The 18,206-nt window shown below is 39.6% G+C and overlaps 1 pseudogene; it reads right to left on the minus strand.

Moving 5' to 3' along the window:
* Positions 1 to 451: 451 nt before the first annotated feature.
* Positions 452 to 1,226, minus strand: LOC101573648 (annotated as a pseudogene).
* Positions 1,227 to 18,206: the final 16,980 nt, after the last annotated feature.

Below are 18,206 nucleotides of genomic sequence, written 5' to 3' on the forward strand. Positions count from 1 at the left end.
CCAGGCCGGCCAGAGCTGCTTAACTCCTAAAGCTAGAGATGCACCCAATGAGGCCTTGGTCTGGATTGAACAGCACCCAGATCCATAACAGGCCATTTCAATCTCCGTGGGGCTGTCACCATGGCACTCTGTGCCCTAGTACACTGCACTTGGCACTTAGACCCATCCGTGTCTTATGATCTCCACCTAGCAGGTCTGGCCTAGAACAAGGTCTCAGGTGCATTCCCAGAGGGAACCAGGAATAAACCTGCCCTTGCAATGTGTTAATTACTGAAAGTGTCCTACCAATTTGGTTTGAAACTGTCTCATCGCTATTTGTTTATCAATAAAATTATGAAAAAAAAAAGGAATAAACCTGCCCTGAGAACCCTCTTCTAACCAGGCTGGGCTATTGCTTCTACCAGATGATATCCCCAAAATCTGAAGTTAAACCCAAGGAGCCCTCCAAAGCAAGCCACAGTGATAGGAAGAGCAGCAATGGCTCCTACCACCTTGCCTGTTCCTGGTGGGTCTTCCACGCTATACAGCTCTCCCAGTGGACCCATGCAGTGCAGCCCATTTCCCCTGTACTCAAGCAAGATCTGACTCCAAAATCCTTTAGCCCTCACTCTCTGCCATGCCCAAACCCTCAACCCTGGTTGTTGTATCATTCCCAGGGCTCTAGTGCCAACTTCCTCTCAAGGTTCCCCAGGCTCCAGTCTGTCCACACAGGCTGCTCAGTAGACCTCAGAAGCCCTTCTTGAGGAGCCAGGCTTTCAGTTGCTCACCAAGGTAGCCCTTGATCTGCAAGGTACCTGTCACCTCATTAACCTGGGTGACAGGTGTCTTCCCCAACCGTGGGCTCAAAAAATCTTCCACATCCTTCTGCAAGGCCCAGATGTCTTCCTCCACTTTCCAGATCACAGTCATCTGGCAGTTGCCATGTGTAAGGTCTTTGTAGACAGGGATGTTGTGCATTCGGGAGCGCCATACTGTATAGGGCAGGTCGGGTAGGGGATCTCTAGGAGGCTGCCACCCACTAGGAGTGGGATAATGTTCATGCTTTGGTGGCTTTGGGATCCTGGTGGGGGTAGCAGGTGTTCCATGAACTGGAACTCATCAGTAGACTCCACAAAGCCGCGGTAACCCGGAGGTCCCTGCGTTTGGCTCAACTGCTGCAGCCTGCAACCCCAACCGAAGCCAGTTCTCCAGGACCGAAGGAGAGCACAGATCAAGGCCGCTGCCATCTTGGGCTCAGTTACCTTTTCTTGTTGAGATAAAATACCCAGCACCCAGAGTTAAATGATGAAAGGTTTATTTAGCTCACAGTTTGTAGAGGTTTCAGTCCATGGTCAACTGGCTCCAGGTCAGGGTAGCATGTCACAGAGGCATCAGAGAGGAGAAAGAGTCCACACTAAATCAGGCAGCTGGGGGCACATTAGCCCACTTTCTTTTCCTTACATTTTATTAGGCTACATTTTATGTAGCACTCACATCTTTAATCCCAGCCGGAACTGTGCCAAACCAATCAGTAGGCTGATTTCGTAATCACACACCCTTGATCTCAGAACCACATACTCTACATCCATCCACCTCTGAATGGCCCTGCCTATGACCACGTGCAGCTTTGGAGGTACATCTAGACACAAACAATAACACAGGAGAGCAATAGTGAGGTACAGGTTGAGAGCAAATAAAAGTCAACACAATGTTGAATGTTTAGTAAAAACATCTAATTTTCTCACCGAAATTTTGCTTTTTCTTTTTTGTGCCATGAAGAAGTGTCTTTGAATGTCCAAAAGCGGAAGGGGTGATAGTAAAAATGTATATTGGGGATTGGAGACTGGAGGTGGTATTATAAGAGGTCTTCTATTCCACCTAATTAAGAGCATGCCCTAGCAGCTGCCCCTTATTTTGTTAGTTATCAAGACTTTTCTTAGATAACCTATATTAGTTCTGTCCTGCCATGTCCAGAGCCCACCATCTTCCACCTCAAAAACCAAGGCATTTGCTCTCTTCTCCAAATAATGCCAGCTCGCCTATGTAACTCCCTCTCTATTTAGGATGCCATCTGCTGACCTTAGAGAGGAAGGCCCATTCAGTGTAATTAAAGGGTCTTATCCCCCCAATGCCTAAGTGCATCCTCAGCTCTTTTTTCACTAAACTGTGTCTATGTTTATAGCCTGAATAGTGCTCTTCTTACAGAGACTCAAACACACATACGTGTTCTCAAACCCCTATTCCTTTGGAGCCAGCTAGTGGCATTTAAGGTGTGTCAATAAACATGAATATTAAGGGCTCTCTAAAAGCAAATAGTGAAGAGATAGTTTATACTGTTCTATGAACACCTTCACTCACCCCTAAGTGTCAAATGCCCTCAAAGTTAATAATATAAGTAAACAAAAAAGAAGAAATTGCATAAAGCAGGTTTGTATATGACCTTCAAATGAGTTAGGTGAATTTTAAGGGATCAGTGAAAAATATCATTGAAGTAGGTTCAAAGATACTGAGTATATGAATTTGAAATGACATTATCAACACATAGAATAATTTAAAAGTTATTCTTGGGGTTTGATCCCCGGGCCTGCCATGCCAGCCCGCCCCTGGGGTGCACTGAGATGGTGACTCAGACTAGGCATGGTGGCATGCTCCTGTAATCTAGTGCTTTGGAGTCTGGAAGCAGAAGAATCTGATCTGTGCAGTGAGACTCTGCAGACTCTGTACTAAATACAATAAATAAGTAAATAAATTTTAAATGGGCTTTCACATTCAGGGCTATAAAATATGCCCTTGTGGTTCCCTGAGCTGGTGCTCATCATTGCCAAGGAATAACGCAGAACGAAGAAACCTCAGAGGCTTGGAATTGGGAGGATGGACACAAATTTTAATATTTAAGTGGGAGAGCAGCAGAAGGTTGTACTTACAAAATACCTGCCAGTGATCTCAATATTGATTTCAAATAAAATTGGGAGTTAGTCCAGAAGTTGAGTGTTAAAGTTTATATCTAGATGTTTCCCCAAAGCCTCATGCACGCAGAGGTGGGGCTTTTGGGAGGTGGCTGAGTCATAGGGTTGTGTGATCCACCTCACTAGGTTAGTCCACTGATGAGATTATAGCTGGGTGTGATGAAGATGAAGCCATATTTAGAGAAGGTGGGTCACGGTGGGTGTAGCCTAGATATTAGTATGAATTTTTGTCTTTTTCACAATTCATAAAATATTTGCTCTTAGAGATTTTTGCAATCTCAGCATATGATATTCTTTGTCCTTAAGCCAAGGACTTTCACCTTTTCCTTTAATGGAAACACTTTATGGCTGCTTTTTGACATATGCAAATTGTCAGCATTTGTACTTGGAGCTATTTTTAAATAACATTAGGCTTAACTGCATACAACACGGTGATACCTTGAGAGTGGATACAATAACCTCAATGGCTACCAAGTGATGAATGGTCGTATCCCATTTTCAGTGTGGATTGAAGAGAAGTCAATTAATTGTGATGATGGTGTGCATTTGAGAAGGCTTCAAGTACAAGCAGTTGAGCTGGACCTTAATGCGATGTGAATTGTCAGAAGAGCCTAGCTTGCCCTCTGTTTTCTCTCTCTTTATACCACAGTTTCTTTAGTGTCTTTTTCTCTTTCTTTCACTTTGTTAAAGTTGACTTTAGCGTATTTCATACAGGTTGGACTGTATGTCTCTGCTCTAAGTCAATTTGGATATAGAGATCAACAAAATGACAAATTTGTAAAATAAAGCAGGAAATCATGTTGCTGTGGTGAAGAGGTAGCTAGCATGTCTTCATTTAAATATTAAACACCTAGGGAAAGGGACAGAGTGATGTCTGGAATAATGACCTCCACTTGCGAGAGATGTGGCGCTGGAGTTTTAGAATGCAGGACCAGAATGGAACTTACTGAGGGACAAATAACCAGGGGAATGTGAAGACCAGGAGGCATTTTATATGGAAAATCATGGAAGGAACCTTATTCAGATTGAAGAACAGTGAGCTTATGGGGCACACACAAGCTGTTTGCGAATATTTGTCTCATGGAAATGCTTTGGGACTTGTATTTACTTCAGAAGAATTTAAACTAATTCCTGTGCAGGGCTAGAGCTTCCTGACAATAAGGGATCTTGAACACTGAATAAGAAGCTTCATAAGGCTGGGGATATAGCTAAGCAGCACAGTGCCTGCCTGGCAAGCACAAGGTCCTAAGTTCAGTTCCTAGCACCAAAGATAAAAAGCCTCAGAAAAGTCTCAGTGTGGGATAAACAGCTACATGGTATGCTCGACTAGATGAAAACGAAAAGCGATATGTACAAAGTCTTGTCAACTCTTACGATTTGACCCTGCCAATAGTAGGCATGACAGGATTGTACAAAAGACGCAGAATTTAAAAAATCAATGCATAGAGAACTGTTCTCTTTCCTCAATTTTGCTTAATTTTTATCAATCTCTGTGTGTTACAATTCTGATTTAGAAACTGCTAATGAGGTTGTATGCTTCTCACAACTTCTCTTGGTGTGGAGCTGAATGTTCTCAGCTTTTTAGATTGGTGTGGTCCAAAGTTTGTGGAGCTTCCAGAGCAGAGCATCTTTGGGGACTACAAGTTAGTGAACCTATTATTTATTTATTTATTTATCATTTCGTATTTTTAGGGAAGGGTGTTCAGGGTCTCAGTACTAGATCAGACTCACAGTGATGGCCTGTTTACAGCCTCCTAAGAGCTGGGATTACAGGTGTGTGCCACCACACCCAATCTCAATTGCCATCTCAGTGCACCCTGGGGTGGGGCCTTCATGGCAGGCCCTGAGATTGAACTCCCAACCCCTGCACCTGCTTGCAGGCACTTTAGTCCGCTGAGCTATTTGGCTAGCCCTCTTTGCATTTTCATTAGATTGTAAATATTGTTTAATTTCTTCCATGAGCCATTGATTGTTCAGGAGAGTATTATTTGGTTTCCATGTGTTTATAGAGTTTTTGCTGTTTTCTTTTTTTGTCAATAAATTCCATTTGAGTTACACTGTGGGCAGATAATATGCATGGGATAGTTTTGATTCCTTTGCATTTACTTAAGCATGTTCTATGTGCCAGCACATGATCTATTTTGGAGAACGACCCATGTGCAACTGAGAAAAATGTGTATACTGATGCTCTTGGATGGAACACTCTGTAAAGGCCCACTAAGTCAATTTTTTTACTAGTTCAGTTTAGTTCTGTTATTTCTTTGCTCATTTTTTTTCATGGTTGATCTATCTCTTTCTGTCAATGGGGTGTTAAAGTCCCCCAATACAATTATGTTATTGCTCATTAGATTTTTCATGTCTGTTAAAATTTGTCTTATATACTTGAGTGCTCCTACATCAGATGCATATATATTTATAATTGTTATCTCTTCCTCTTGCAGTTTTCCCCTAACAAGTATGTAGTGACCATCTTTGTCTCAATCAGAATAGCTAACCCTGCTTTTTTCTGGGTTTCTTCTCATGGTATATTGTTTTCTTTTTCTTTTTTTTTGGCAGAAGCAGGGATTGAACTCAGGTCCTTGCACTTGCCAGGTAAGTGCTTATTCTACTGAGCCACCTCTCCGGCCCTGTTTTCCATTCTTTGATATTCAGACTATTTATTTCTTTTTGAGTTAAATATGTTTCTTATATGCACCATATTGTTGGATTTTGTTTCTTGATGTACTCTGCCAGTTTTCTCCTTTTGATTGGTGAATTGAGGCCATTTATGTTGATAGTGATAACTGATGATATGTATTGGCTTATCTTTGTCACGTTGTTTGCCTACTGTAGGATCCCTACTTTTCCCCTTTGCTTAATTGCTTGCTGTATTTTGCTGTTCTCTTCTGTTGTTGTTGAAGTTGTGGTCATCTTTGTCTCTTTCTAAAACATCTGGCAGTACTTAGGATTGGTTTGGTTGTCATGAATTTCTTCCACTGTTCTTTGTCATGGTAGTATCTAATCACTCCATTAAATGTGATAGATAGTTTTACAGGATACATTAATCTGGGTTGAAAGTTGTTTTCTTTCAGGACCTGAAATATCTCTTCCAAGCTCTTCTTGATTTGATGGTCCATGGTGAGAAATCTGCTACGACTCTGATGGGCTTTCCATTATAGGTGATCTGTTTCTACTCTCTACCAGCTTTTTTTTTTTTTTTTTGAGGAACTGGGGATTGAACTCAGGCCCTTGTGCTTTCCAGGCAAGTGCTTATTCTACTGAGCTATCTCCCCGGCCCCTCTAACAGTTTTTAATATTGTGTTCTTTTCCTCAGTTTCTGGGATCTTGAGTATTATGTGTCTGGATGACAACTTATTTTATTTATACTAGCCAAAGTTGTATATGCTTTGGTTACCTGTATGTCAGATTTTTTTTTCCCATGCTCAGGAAATTTTATGCATTATTTCTTCAAACATTCCTTTTATATCTTTCATGTTACTCTAGCTGTTTCATTGATGTCTATTATTCTTATATTACTTTTCTTTGCATCATCTTGTAGCTGTTGTATGGCTTATCTTTGTCATGTTGTAGCAGTTGTATTCTTATTTCCTGGTTTCTCATTATTTTAAAGAGATGTTTCCTTTCATGTTCACTAGCTGCAATGCTATCTTCAAGGTCTGAAATTCTATCTTCTCTTTCATTCGAGTGGTTTTGCAAGCTTCAGTGGAATTCTTAATGTCCTGGTTATCAGTTGGAATCTGTTTCATGCATTCTAGTTCTCTCTTGTATTGTTCATTCAATGTTTCCATCATTTTCCTATTCTCTTCTATTTTTTCTGTGTCTTTCTTAGATGCATCAAGCAATTCTTTCATGATTGTTATTTACTTTTTTTTTTAACCTGAGAAATTATTTCTGACCTGATGTTCTCCATAGCCTGATGGAGTTGTTTCTTTACTTCAATTGCTGTCATCTCAGAAATTTCAGGTGTGCGACTTGGAAGTTCTTCTGTGACCTTGTCTCCTGGACTTGTTTTGGGTGGGCTAGAGGCCTGAGATTGCCTTTTGTTCCTTCCTTTTGTCTTTTTTTTTTTTTTTTTTTTTTGCAATGGGCAGGTGGGCAGGTTGCAGGTCATCAAGGCTCTCCAGAGCTTGGGTGGGCAGGGTAGGCTTGCAAAAGCTCCTGCTCTGTGGGGTTCAATGTGGTTCTACCTCATTAAGGAGAGGGGGACCAGCCACAGTTCAAGAAGGATCTGATAGTGCCAGTGAGATAGCTCAGCAAACTAAGCACCTGACTGGGTAAGCGCAGGGACTGGGATTTTATCCCCAGCACCACATGTGGTGCCAGCCCTGCCCCTGGGGCATGCTAAACCAGTGGCAGAGACTGGTCATGGTGGGGCATGTCTGTAATCCCAACACTGGGGAGGCTGAAAACAGGAGGAACACTACAAGTCTGAGCTGCATAGTGAGACCCTGTACCACATTGAAAAAGACAAAAAAAGGATCTGATGGTGATGAGTGCAGCCTGAAGATGTACGAGGCTCTCTTGATGGTGGATTGGCACAGGGTAGTGCTTCTAACAACTCCTGCAAGTTGCTGTGGTAGTCAGGACTCTCTGATGGTCTTAAGGGCAAGGAGGGGCTGCTGACGCAGCAAATTCTGGTGGGGAAGGTTGGGGGGCAGAGCTAGGGCTGGTGAATCATTTTTTTAAACTGCATTTTCTATAGCCTACTGCTGAAACCATTATCTCCTAATTCTAATTTACTTTCCTACAGAACTTTCTGTTTTTGAGAGATGGCAAAGGGAAAATGATACAGTAGTAAGAACTTTTTTGGCCTCTGTTTTTCAGGTCAGTGGAAATTTTTCTGATCTCTTTTCAGTAACTGAGAGAGCACCTCCTTTTTTACGTCCATTTTGCTTTGTTCCATTTGAAATTTGCAGGTAATTTAAGTACAATTGTTAAATGTATTCATTAACCACTTCACTGAAGCCTGAACTCATAAACTTGATTCAGAGCACAATGTCCTGTTACAGGGGATGTATCTCTTGTTGGTAACAAATCTCAGCTTAACTAGCATGTGCAATTCTATCATACATCCCATGGAATTAAAAGGCCCTGCGCCAGTACAAGCTCCACACCTGAGCCCTGGGGGCCAATGGCCAGAGCTTAACAGAGTCCTCCAAAGGCCTTAAGTGGTTGGACCAGGCTCCAGGAAAGCCCTACACCTGTGTGTGCTGGGTCCACTGATTGTAGCTTGCCAGAGTCCTGCACGCCGCCCAGAGTCCTTTCAAGCTCTGTCTCAGTGTTTTTTAAATTTGCATTTCCATTATACTCTTACCTTTTTATCAGAAGCTCTCAGAAATTATGCCCAAAGCAATAAAGAATGGTGTAATTTTCTGGAATCTGGGAGAATTACAGAACAGAAGGTTTTGGTGGGAAGGTTTTGGTTGTCCTTTCAGCGCCACTTTGGGATTGCTTACTTGACCCAGGACTAGGTCATAAGTAAAAGCCTACATCTCACATTTCTGAGTCAAATAAGAGAAAGCCATCAGAAAAATTCAAATGATCCTGTGGGTCTTGGGAAAACAGAAGTTGTGTGAGTTTAGGTCTGAAACCAAAGGAAGAAAGCTTATTTTGTCTTGTATGTAAATCTAGTGACAGCAGATCTAGTGACAGCATATTCTATTTAGGAAAAAAACCCAGTTTTGTTTTTTGATGGTTGAGAACAAAGAAGAGACCCTGAACTGCTTTTGTCTCTCACCAAATGAGAATGCACATGATGCAGGTTAATCTGTCCAGCATTAATGAATACCAGGTTTGTGTAAAGGCTGACTTGGGCAATGTGAGAATGTAACTGAGATCCTGAAGCTATTCAGTTCCTGTAGAATGTGATGAATAAAAGAGGAAGGTCTAGTAGTCAGAACAGGAGACCTTCTCTCTGCATGCCAAACAAGTCAGTATAACTTGTTGGTCTGAATAGAATGGGACCCTTGGGCTCATCACAACGCTGGCCTGAGTAACAAACTGAATTAGGTTTTCACTCTGCCCATACAAATTTTCTTGCAGTATATTGATGATTTTCTGTGATTCATATGCTCTTCTGACAAGATGGAAAATTAAAAATATGGGATGTGACTAAAGTAAGTGTGTGATTTCACTTACTGCAATCTATTTCCTGAGCTGAATGGTGTTATCAGGGAGAAGGGGTGCATTTGAGGATGGAAGTCAAATAGCTTTTTAAATTATCTTTTATAATAAAACTTAACTCAGGAAAAGGGACTGAAGCAAAGAGGCTTAGTAGATTTTTCTTTTTCACGTAGAACTTAAATAAGAATTTTGTATCATTGATTTGGGACAAATTTTCTTTTTTATGTATTTTAGTATAGGGTCTAGAGGGTCTCACTACACAGATCAGACTCTTAGTGATCCTCCTGTTTCAGCCTCCCAAGTGCTGGGGTTATAGGTGTGTGCCACCGTGCCCAGGCTCAATCACCATTTCAGTGTGCCAGCACTGCAGGGATCAAACCCTGATCCCTGCACCTGCCTAAGCAGGTGCTTTAGTCCTCTGAGCTATCTGGCTGGCCCCAAAGTTTATGTTTGTTTGTTTGTTCGTTTCTTTTTCCGGTACTGGGGATTGAACTTAGGACCTTGCACTTGCCAGGCAGATGTTTATGCCACTGAGCTATATCCCCTGCCCTGGGACAAATTTTCTGAGGCATTATCAATATAGATAAACCAATCAGGAGGGCCGTAACTGAATTTATATGGGTTCTACATGACAGCATCAGTTTTGCCTCTTACTGGAAATAACATTGCATTTATAGTTGATCATGAAAATTTTCTTTGTAAACATCTCTGAAAATAATTCCCATATGCTTAGGTAAGCACAGGGACTGGGGTTCGGTCCCTGGCACCACATGCTGTGCGGGCCCTAGTTCTGGGCAAGCTGAGCCAGCCATCAAGACTGGGCATGATGGCACAAGCCTATAATCCCAGTGCTGGGAAGCTGAAAACAGGAGGATCCCTAGGAGTCTGAGCTGCATAGTGAGACCCTGTACCAAATACATTAAAATTTCTTTGTCCATAGAATAAATCTTTGGAAATTAAACAGTTCTTTCACGCAGTCTAAAAAGTACTTTTTGATAAAACCTAATATTTATGATTAAAATCTAATAATGTTCATAGTATATTGTAGAGAAGAAGTAAAATTATATAAAAGAAAGCAAATTTCTTTTGCATTCTCATGAGACTGAGCTAATTGGTGTGAATCTTCTGGCCCATTTAAAAATAGCGTGTCTGTGCATATGTTATGGTTTTATACTCAATGATGTTTTCATCATAATTTTTGTCACTTTTTCTTTGGTTTAAACTTATAGAAAATTTTACTTTTTATTTGTGTTGTACATAAGAAAAAGATTTGTTTGGGGCAGCTGGTACATGTACATGACACATTTTAATTTTTTTACGTTGCTTTCCTTTCTCTCTTCTCTCCTTTTCTAGATCCTCTTCTAATTTGGAAAAGATCTATCTCCATGTTTCCTATTATCTGTCTTTTATTTTGCTTTAATTTACTTATACTTTATTTAATTTAATTTAATTAATTGATTTATTTTTCTGCGATACTGGAGATTGAACTCAGGACCTTGTGCTTGCGAGGAAAGCGCTCATTCTACTGAGCTATCTCCCTGACCCACTTTAGGTTTATCATGTGAGAGAAATTATACAATATTTAAGCTCATGTGTTTCATTTATTTCACTTACCATTATGTCCTCAAGATACATCTGTTTTCCTACAAATGACTCAGATTTACCCTGCTTTATAGTAGAATGATACTCCATTGTGTACAAATACATTTTCTTCATTCATTTACCTGTTGATGAACCTATAGGCTGCTCTTACCATCTGGCTATTGTGCTGCTGTAAACATGAGTAGGCATGTATCTCTGAAATTTGATGTCTTTCTGGAAGATACCTTGAAGGGGAAGTACTGGGTCAAATGGAATTTCTATTTTTAGTGTTTGAAGGAATCACCATACTGATTTCCATAGTGGTTGTACTAGTTTACATTCCTACTGACATTGTAGAAGAGCTCTTTTTCCCTATAGTCTCACAAGCATTTGATATTATTTGATTTCTTGATGATATCCATTCTTTATGGGGTAAGTGGCATTTCAGTATTGTTTTAACTTACTTTTCTCTAATGGCCAGAGATGTTGAACATTGCTTCATTTATTTATTGGCCAATGAAACTATATCTGAGAGCTGTTAGTTTCAGTTGCCCACTTTTTCACTGGTACTTCTAATTTTTTTTCAGGGGGGTGTCTAATTTTTTGAGGCTTTTGTACATTCTAGACATTAGTTCTCTACCCAAGGTGTAGTTGGCAAATTCTTTTTCCCCATTTGTAAGTTATCTTTATACTCTATTATTTTCTCTGTGTTGAATTCCTCAGCCAAAAGGTATGATGCCATCTTACAAAGTTACTCGATTGCAAACAGACAGATATGTAGAATAGTAGAATTGAAGATGATTTATATTTTGAGTGATGGAGTTAGTTTTGGACTGATTCTTTCCTTTGGTTTGATTTAATTCTCATGGTGCCAAAGTTCCTCAGACTTTAGAAGCAAGAAAGCTCAATTCAGATTCTGGCTCTGCTGCTTATTAGCTACAGGGGTCAGGGCTGGTGCAGCATGTGGTGCCAGGGATGGAACTGTGGTCCCTGTGCTTGCCTAAGCTTGCTTAAGCAGGTGCTTTAGACCACCGAGCTATCTCATTGGCCCCTCAGTCAAGTAGTTTAACTTGCCTTTCTGGGGCTCGTATCTATAAAATAGTGGTCATAATATATTTCCTATGAAGGGTGAGGGCCTAACTTTTGCCAGGGGCGCATAGAATGCTCATTGCATGTGCAGGAGTATGCATACTAGTGGAGATTATAGTGGCTCTCACCCCATGAGAGTGTTTTTAGTCACCAAGTGTCTATATCAATTACACATTCAGAAAGTGGGGAATAACTGAAAGGTGGTTCAGTGGACAAGCTGGGGCCCATTGTAATTTGGAATTGGTACAAGACTCTGGCTTACAACCTAAACCTTGTGGACACTGCAAAGCTTGCAGTGGCATTTTAGATTTCTAAAAATTACTATCACTGTAGGGACAATGTTTAGTAATCTCTGAAAGGTTTGGTGTTTCTTTTTCCAATCTACAGACTACTAAGTAGCTACAAGTAGTTTTTGGAGAACTGCAGGAATAGTTCTGCAATTTTGTGGTTTCTTTTGAGGCAAATTCATCATCACAAATTTAAATAGGAAAAGACTAAGGTTATAACATATCTTTATCTTTTTTTAAATTTATGCAACAGCAGGGTGAACATTTCTCTAAAAGACAGAGCACAGGGAGAAACACTTTGTTGACTTTGCCTGATTTTTTCAGCTGGAATTAAGGTCTGTGTATTTCAAGGGCAGCATCACTCAATCTCTGGCTCTCTAGAGATATATGAAACAGTATTTGTAATAACCCAGAACTGATATAAGGAGCAATAAATGAAAGAAAGTCAAGAGAATCCTTCTCTTACATATCAGAAAGTAACTGACAAAGGTATTAAGACAAAGGTTTTGTGGCCAGTAAAGGCCAACTTGTCACCTTTGCTCTAGTTTCCACTCCTTCTTAGGAGTTGCCTTTGAAAGTAATTTAGGGCAATAGGCCAAACATGTGATTCTTGATTGTCTATAACTGAAAAGAAGCTGTGAATCTAGACATTCTAAGTATGAAAGTTAGCCACTTTAAAGTGAGCAAGATGCTCTATAATGTTTTCAAGTTAAAGGAAAGCTCAAGTCTGTCCTTGGTCCCTAAGTCTAATTGAAAGCTGTAGATTTGGTTGCTGAAATATTGTGTATTTTACTAGTCCTTGGTTGTTTTTCTGTTGTGTATTTTACTATGGATCCCACCTGGGTAGGTTGGCTGGTGGGGCTTCCTTCCTTTTCTGAACACATTGTGTTATTACTAATGAGCAGGGGCATGGTTCAGTGGGAATAAGAAGCAAAGTGCTTTGGAGAAAACACAAACTACAAAACATGATGAGTAACTGATAGCTTAATGAACCACAGAAACAGTCCAGAAACCTCATTTGCAAGTACAAAGAGCACAGCATTCCTTTGCTGGCCTGAAAAGTGACCTGTGAGTTATGCACTTGCAGCACTGTCTGTTGAGGTTGATCTGCCCATTAGAGAGAATTGCTTATTTAAAACAGCTCATTTAAAATCTTTGTGGCCAAGGTTCATGTGCCAAGACATTTAAGAATAATCTTATTTCTAATTTTAGATAATTGTAAGGCCATAAGTTCTCTTCTTCTTTAACTTAATATAATACTTATTAGGTATTTTATCTGATTAAGGTGTAGATCTAGTTGCTTTTTTTGGTGTCAGGAGTTGAACTCAGGACCTTGAGCTTGCCAGGCAGAAGCTGCACTGCTGAGCTATTACCTAGCTCTAGCTAGTTGTTTTTTTTTTAAGGAACATTTCTATGTATTTAAAAATGGGAAACACATTAGTAATACACCATTCCTGTACTTTTTTTTTTTGGTTATTCAGATCTTAATTTTTTTATTTTTTATTCATTCATCCTGTGTATTTCTTATCCATTTTAATGAGAACAACACATAAGTTTTGGGAGGGACAGTTCAGATCCAATCCATTAGAGATCTAATTCACTCATTAACGCCCTTACAAATGCAGAAACAATATTTAAACAGCTAACTGGCACTTTGTATTGAAACTGACATACAAAATTAACTTTTACAGGTCCACCGCATGCCAATCTGTCATTAATACTCATATCCTTAAACCATGCTTAATGTCCAATAAACCATATTTTTCAGCAAAGGAAATAGTAAGATCATAATTTCATTTAACATGACAACTATCCTGTCTAGAACTGAAAACACAGTAACTCCTTTTCCAGGACAGGTAAAGTCCTTGAGTGTTCACTTGATATCCTACAATTTTAATTATTATGATGTAAAGTTAATGATACTTAATATGCTGTACTATAAATATAATGTAAGTAATATAAGGGAGTATGGAAGAACCACACGTGTATGTATGCAAAGTAACACAGCAAAATAAGGATGGCTGTTCAGTGCAGTTAAACCTGATTTAAAGCATTCTGACTCAGTTTGCAGGAGCAAAGCAGTGCCTGATATTATCAGAGATACAGAAAGGACCTATGGATGCTGGAGGGTCTGGGTAACGTGGTACAAATGGAAACAGCACAAAAATACTGGACCAAGACCCTCAAAGCTTCTGGGTTCTGACACCCCATGCCATGCAGGGACTGTCCAGGGAACTTGTGAAGAGATCATCTGATAGTGGTCCTTTGAACCAGCCTGCACTTTCTTTTTTCCCCACTTTCTACTTCTGACCTCTGTTAAGAATTTCAAAATAACAAATGAACAAAAATCAAAAATTAAAAAAAAATGTTTTTATAGCATACTTGAGTAGGATGTTACATTTTATATGTTTTAAAAACTAGGTATAGTGGTTGATACATTGTGTCAATTTGAGAAGTTAAGCTTAATTAAATTAACTCAGCAATTCCACACCCTAGGGCATGGAGGCCCCACCCTAGAGTGACACATCACTTAAAGGATATAAAGGGGAATTGAGAAAGGCTAGAGTCCCATTTCCTTAGAGGAGCTCTGGTCTTTGCAGTTAGCTTGGATGTCATCTCCTGGCTTCTAGCGCAGACTCTTCAGCCTTCAACTTGGACCCTTCAGCCTTCTTGTGTAGACTTAGCAGTCTTCCATCGCAGACCCATTGGCCTCCTGATACGGACTTGCACGGACTTGCTCACTGCAGTGAGCTCCAGACCTCAGACTGAATCCTTCAGTCTCTGGAGTGCAGATGCCCTCTGTATGCCTCCTCATCTGACTCTGTGGCTGACAGGCATAAGCTAATCTTATGATTTCTTATACATTTGTACATTTTGTGTTATATCTGTTCCTCTAGTAAAACCCTGACTGATACTCTAGGATTATATTAGAATATTATTACACATAATTTAGGTATCAGTTTTATTATTTTATTAAAATATTCTCTTCATTTGACAAAGTTATTTTCAGCAATAATCATGACATAAAGCAACAGCAACCAGTGAAGAAATCGCAGAGTGAATTTTTTTATTATTGGGTTTTGTAGATATAATCATGTCAGCATAAAATATATATAGTTAACTTTTTTTGGAGAGTTGTTTATATTAGTATGTATTCCCAATACACAGTGGCTACATTCCTTATGGCGAGTTGGTATATAGGTATGACACATTTTAACTCTTTTCTCAAACTCTTTCTTTTCTTTTCTTTTTTTTTTTTTTTTTGGCGGAACTGGGGTTTGAACCCAGGCCCTTGCGCTTGCCAAGAAAGCTACTGAGCCATCTCCCCAGCCCCCCAAACTCTTTTCCATCCCTTTTCATCTCTTAATTTCCTTCCCTTTGGAGAAAGATCTATCTCCTTAATTATTGTCTGTCCTTTATTTTGCTCTTTATTTATAGTTTTGTGTTTTTCATATAGAAACAATCATGTGATATGGTTTTGAAAGTAATGACCATTCTGAGACAATTTTCCATACTTTTTTCCTTCTTAATCTCTTCCAGGGGGCAGGGGAGATGGCTCAGTAGAATAAGAGCTTCCCTGGCAAGCGCAAGGGTCTGAGTTCAATCCCCAAGTCCGCAAAAAAAAAAAAAAAAAAAAAAAAAAAAAATCTCGTCCAGCATAATTTTGGTTTATAATGCACAGAATAACTTTTAAATTATTCTATGTGTTGATAATGTCATTTCAAATTCATATACTCAGTATCTTTGAACCTACTTCAATGATATTTTTCACTGATCCCTTAAAATTCACCTAACTCATTTGAAGGTCATATACAAACCTGCTTTATGCAATTTCTTCTTTTTTGTTTACTTATATTATTAACTTTGAGGGCATTTGACACTTAGGGGTGAGTGGAGGTGTTCATAGAACAGTATAAACTATCTCTTCACTATTTGCTTTTAGAGAGCCCTTAATATTCATGTTTATTGACGCACCTTAAATGCCACTAGCTGGCTCCAAAGAAATAGGGGTTTGAGAACACATATGTGTGTTTGAGTCTCTGTAAGAAGAGCACTACTCAGGCTATAAATATAGACATAGTTTAGTGAAAAAAGAGCTGAGGATGCACTTAGGCAATGGTGGGATAAAACCCTTTAATTACACCAAATGGGCCTTCCTCTCTAAGGTCAGCAGATGGCATCCTAAATAGAGAGGGAGTTACATAGGCGAGCTGGTATTATTTGGAGAAGATGAGAGCAAATGCCTTGGTTTTTGAGGTGGAAGATGGTGGGCTCTAGACATGGCAGGACAGAACTAATATAGGTTATCTAAGAAAAGGCTTGGTAACAAACAAAATAAGGGGCAGCTGCTAGGGCAAGCTCTTAATTAGGTGGAAAACATGAAATTGTTGATATGGTCTGGAGAGATGGCTCAGTGCCTCAAATGCCTGTCCAGCAAGCACAAGATACTGAGTTCAATCCCTGGTACAAAAAAAAAAAAAAAAAAAAAAAGAAATTGCTGATAATGGACCATTTTTGACCTAGATAAAAGACAAGTTTCATAAAGCTAGATCTACTAACCTCTGTGTTTTGATTTCAATAAAACATCTGTGAAACCACCCAGAGTGAGCCGGTGAGAGCTCAGTTGGCGAGTTGCTTCAGCGCGAGGCCAGATGTGGCTCAGCGTCGCCGTGGCCGCAGGCTCCCTCCAGAGGGCAAGGACTCGAGGGCTCTTGCCATGGCTCCAGCCTGCCAACTCGGTTCTTTGATGTCTGAGGTAACGCTGAACTGAGCACACTTATTAAATTTAGAGGGAGTATGAATTAAGAAGCCTAACTGACATAGAATCTAAACTCTGAATGACCTTAGCTAACTGAATCTCAAAGCTGAAATTCAAGAATTAAGTAAAAACATCTTTCCTTCTTGTTTCCTCTATTTTACCCATTTATTTATATGATGTAGATATATTATACACATGTACCAGTGCCCCAGAATAAGCAGCTCTGTTACATTTTGAAAACATGAAGTGTGGTCAGAGTATCCAGTGAATGTTTAAATTTTAAAAACATATTGTAGTAAACGACATATTTCATTAATCCTCCTCAGAGTACTACTCCTTACTTTGAACACACTATTCTCACCATTCTTGCCACTTTCAAAGCAGTTCTAGAAGTTCTGTTTTGTGTGTCTCTAAAAGTTATGCTCAAAACAAAACCAAAACAAACAAGCAAACAAAAAACCAAAACAAAACAGTGAGTGCGGCTGAGTACCATCCAGTGGAAAGCTCATAAAACATTATGGTGTGTTCTCCTCTACCTTATTCACTGGATCTGGCTCTGTGAAACTTGAGGCTGTATCATAAAATCAAAATGATGGGCCTTAGGCAAGCTTAGGCAAGTGCACAGGGACCCCGGTTTGATCCCCGGCACCACATGCCATGCCAGCCCTACCCCCAGGGTGGGCTGACCTGGCCACACACACACACACACACACACACACACACACACACACAGATTAAAATCAAAATGACCATGAAAGTGAACATATTGAATTGATTTAGGACATCAAGGCAGGCATGGCAGCATAACTAAAGATACTCAGGAAAGAGGACTTCCAGAATTGCCTCAGAAAGTAGCAGGAATGATGATGACATATATGCATATTTTTTATGTATTGGTACATAGATGTCATTTATTTTATCTACTTAATATTGCTGGGGAAACCAAATTTATATTGCAAATATCTTCATTAAATACTCATGCAAAAATCTGCAGGTAAATTTTAGAATTGTGCTTAATTTTAAGGTTCTTTTATATTGACAAGCTGTTTTTTAATAATACCTTTTGTTATGGAGTCAGCTTCTTGTCTAATACAGAAGTTTCATGGCTTGAAAAAATTAATTTGAAAGCAATGGTTGGAGGTTCTTGCATTTTGATTTCTGTAGTTCACCAGCTCGTTAAGTCCTTCCTGTGTGCTAGACACCATTCTGGGTACTTGCCGAGCAAGCCAGCAGTTGTTCTACCTTGGAGATTTTGTTAACAAAATAGGCAACCAAACTATCATTACACAAGGTAGGAAAGGAAAGGAAGGATTCTCAATGCAATATATTCTTATGAAAAATTTCTGGAAACCTTTATCATCAGGTAATTTAATATCATAAGCATTCTGGCAATGTATTCTGTGCCAGGAATTGTATTAAAAT

The sequence above is a fragment of the Octodon degus genome, unplaced genomic scaffold, assembly GCF_000260255.1.
Source record: "Octodon degus isolate 3935 unplaced genomic scaffold, OctDeg1.0 scaffold00115, whole genome shotgun sequence".
Taxonomy (NCBI): domain Eukaryota; kingdom Metazoa; phylum Chordata; class Mammalia; order Rodentia; family Octodontidae; genus Octodon; species Octodon degus.